Here is a 3,588-nt window from a genome sequence, read left to right on the forward strand (position 1 = left end):
GAGAGAGAGAGAGAGAGAGAGAGAGAGAGAGAGAAAGAGAGAGAGAGAGAGAGAGAGAGAGCGGGTGTGCCTCCTTGTGCTGCACAGCTGAGGCTGCCTGGGTGGCTCCGGGCGGGGCGTGTCGCATTTCTGTGGCACATCTAGTGTGTCTACATTTTAGGATTGGGGTGGGTGTCTGCCAGCTTGCCGAGTGCACCTGCCTCAGTGAGTGAAGCCCCTTCGCCTGGTCCTTACCGGCCGGTGGCATGGCCTTGGCATTCCTAATGGGGGTCCCAGTGCTGAGGGTGGGTGGCCCCAGGCCTCGCCTCAGTGCTGGGGCTGTGTGTGTGTGTGTCCTGTGCTGAAGTGCTGGGTCTTCTCTCTGGGTGTGTGTGTGTGTGTGTGTGTGTGTGCACGCACGCGCGCCCGTGTGTCAGCAGGCACCACACATTTGAGGACGTGCGTTTGAGGACAGGTGTGTTTCTGGATTGGGTTGTGTGTGGCCAGTTGCGTTGTCACCTTTGGGTTGTGTGTGTGTCTGTTATAGTCATGTCCCCACTAGGATATGTTCTGGGTGTGGAATGGGCCAGACCCTGTGTTGATGGAGCCCTTGGTCTGAGGTGGGAAAAACCCCACATGGAGTTGAGAGAAAACTCTCCCTTTGGGGAGGAGACTACCTGGCCTTCCGGTCCCGGCCTCAGGGAGGGCCCTGGTGCCCCGTGTACACACCAGGCAGCCTGGACCGGCCCTGCTCCTCCTCGCCTCCCGCCCCTGAGATCCTAATGAGCCAGAGAGGGAAGGACGGCCCGGGGACCACACAGCAGTGGACACGGGCTGGTCTCCCAGCTCGGCGTCACCTCCCTCGCCCTCGCTAACCCCATTCCCTTTCTTGCACGGCTCTCAGCTCTCTATAGGCCAATTCTGCTCTGTCTTTTGTGTTTTTTCCTGCCTTGTTTGAATGCCAGGGCCTGGGGTCTCTGAGGAAGGTAAAGTGGATAGAGGATGTGGCCCAGGAATGGGTATAGGATCTGGGGCTTCCTGGATGGTGAGGCTGAGGGGTGAGCAAGCACATTCCATCCCCCTCCCCTCAGCGTCTGGGCATATTTGGACAATGGGGTGCAGGATGCCATTGGAGTGTGGAAAGCGGAGTGAGCTGTGGGTGTTGAGTGTGGGTGCCTGTGTGTGGGGGGGTGTTGTCATGGTGTCATCCTGTGTGTGCGTCAGGTTGACACGTCTGTCTTGATGCTGCCTCACTGTCTCCCCCACCCTCTGCTGTTTCGATCTTTGGGGTCCTGTTTGTCGCCTGGTTGTGTTGCAGTTCTGAGGAGACGTGTAATTGTGTGTTGGGATGAGTGTGCAGTGCTGGGTGTCTGGTGTGGCACATCGTGCTGGTGTGCTATGCCCAGCTGGTGCATCTGTGTCCCACGGTGCAGCTGGTGCCCTTGAGGGGGAGTGGACGTCTGTGTGACGGGCACAGTGTGGGTATCTGCAGACACGCTGCTCTCCGACCGGCAGCACGGATGCAGGGAGGGAACCCAGTGGCGAGAAAGGCATAAATACATGACAGACGTAGAGATGTGTGCGCAGGCCCAGCCTGGATGTGCCAGGGTGGGGTGGGCCGCAAGGGGAGCTTTGGGGAGAGATGGAACAGGGACGGGCAGCACAGGGAGGCGGGAGCCGGCAGGCACGGGGCTGAGAAAGCAGGAGACCAGAGGCCTTGGGAGCAGGCCAGGGGGAGAGGGTTAATGCCTTCCCCGCAGGCTGGCCCTCCCACAGCCAAGGACAGGAAACTGGGCCTCCTACCCTCCACCCTAGGACGCTGAACCTGGGAGAGCTGTGCCAAGACAGGGGCCCGATGCTGAGTTCTTGCCCATTATTGGGAGTTTGGGGACTAGAGAGCCAGTGGGGCATGGAGAGTAGGAATTCAGTCCCTAAAGATGCCTGAGGCTGGGCAGCTGCTCATCTGGGGAGGCGGGGTGCCTCCTGGGGTCTAAGCAGGGCCACTCCTCCTGCTGTCCCCAGGGTTTGCCTTCCCGGATTGGGCCTACAAGCCGGAGTCGTCCCCTGGCTCGAGGCAGATCCAGCTGTGGCACTTCATCCTGGAGCTGCTGCAGAAGGAGGAGTACCAGGGTGTCATCGCCTGGCAGGGGGACTACGGGGAATTCGTCATCAAGGACCCCGACGAGGTGGCCCGGCTCTGGGGCATCCGCAAGTGCAAGCCCCACATGAACTACGACAAGCTGAGCCGGGCTCTGCGGTGAGGACTGCGGCCTTGCCCCTCCTCCCCTCGTGGTCCCTCTGGGCCCTCCTGGGAGCTTCTCCTGGACTCCCAGGCAGAACCCTGATCGCAGCCGGGGCTCTCCTCGGGTCTAGTATGTCCCCGAGTGGAAGGCAGGCGAGGAGGAAGGGCCCACACTCTGGGCTCTGAGCCACACAGGCAGGACCCCGGCCCTGCCTCAGCCCGCCTTGCTCTGGGACCGTGGTCAGGGGGCTTCTGTTTGCTCAGCTGTGCTGTGGCTGGCAGAGCACGGGCCCGGGACCCTCCCTCCACCCCTTCTCCCTCTCCCCACAGCTACTACTACAACAAGCGGATTCTCCACAAGACCAAAGGCAAGAGGTTCACCTACAAGTTCAACTTCAGCAAAGTTGTGCTGGTCAATTACCCGCTGCTGGACGTGGCGGCAGCCACCACAGGCTCCCCGCTCTTGCTGAGCCCTGGTCCCTTTGGGGGGGGCCCGGGGCCAGATGCTCCTCCCCTCACCCCCGAGGTGAGTTGGGATGCGGGGGTCTCAGAACTGGAGCATTTGGTGTCCCCCAAGCCATGGAGCCCCTGGGGAGGCGTGGCCAGTCTGAGCAGCACCGCCTCCCTCACCTCCCCCTCCAGACCCTGCAGACCCTGTTCTCTGCCCCACGCCTGGGAGAGCCAGGGGCCCGGGCTCCCCTGTTCACCCCCGAGACGGACAAACTGCGTCTGGACAGCCCTTTCCCATTCCTGGGCTCTGGTAAGGGCCTGGGTCCCAGGGGTGCTGGGAGGGGGATGCTGCAGCTTTAGGGAAGAGGATGGGCAGAGAGGGAGGAGACCGGATGCAGGAAGGAGGCGGGGCGGCAAGGCTGGTGTGTGTGTGTGTGTGTGTGTGTGTGTGTGTTTAAAAGCTGGAGAGGGATTTGCGGGGAGGGAAACTGGAAAGGGGGCTGGGCTGGGAGAAGGGCTCTCAGGGGCATTGAAGGACTGGGAAGCCTCATGAGGGTGGGGGGACAGGTGTGGGGGGGACAGTGCAGGGGCCACAGTAGGTGGGTGACACCCTTCGCTCAGGCCCAGGCAGGCCGCCCTGACTGGAGCAATGGCCCAGCCTGATGCACCCCGTGTCCCCAGGTGCCACTGGCTATTCCAAGCCCCCTGGTCTGCTGGGCCCTTACAGCCGAGCCTTCCCGGAGTATCCCTGGAACTTCAACCCGTACCTCGCCGGCCCCTTCCCCAAGCTGCCCGCTTCTCTCTACCCGCCCCACTTCTACCCCAACCCCCTGGCCAGCTCGCTGGGCCATCTGCCCTCAGCAGGGGCAGGGGGAGGCCCCACGGCTGGACCCCTCCTGGCTGCTGCAGGGGAGGGC

This window comes from Myotis davidii, unplaced genomic scaffold (genome assembly GCF_000327345.1).
Source record: "Myotis davidii unplaced genomic scaffold, ASM32734v1 scaffold1577, whole genome shotgun sequence".
Taxonomy (NCBI): Eukaryota; Metazoa; Chordata; class Mammalia; order Chiroptera; family Vespertilionidae; genus Myotis; species Myotis davidii.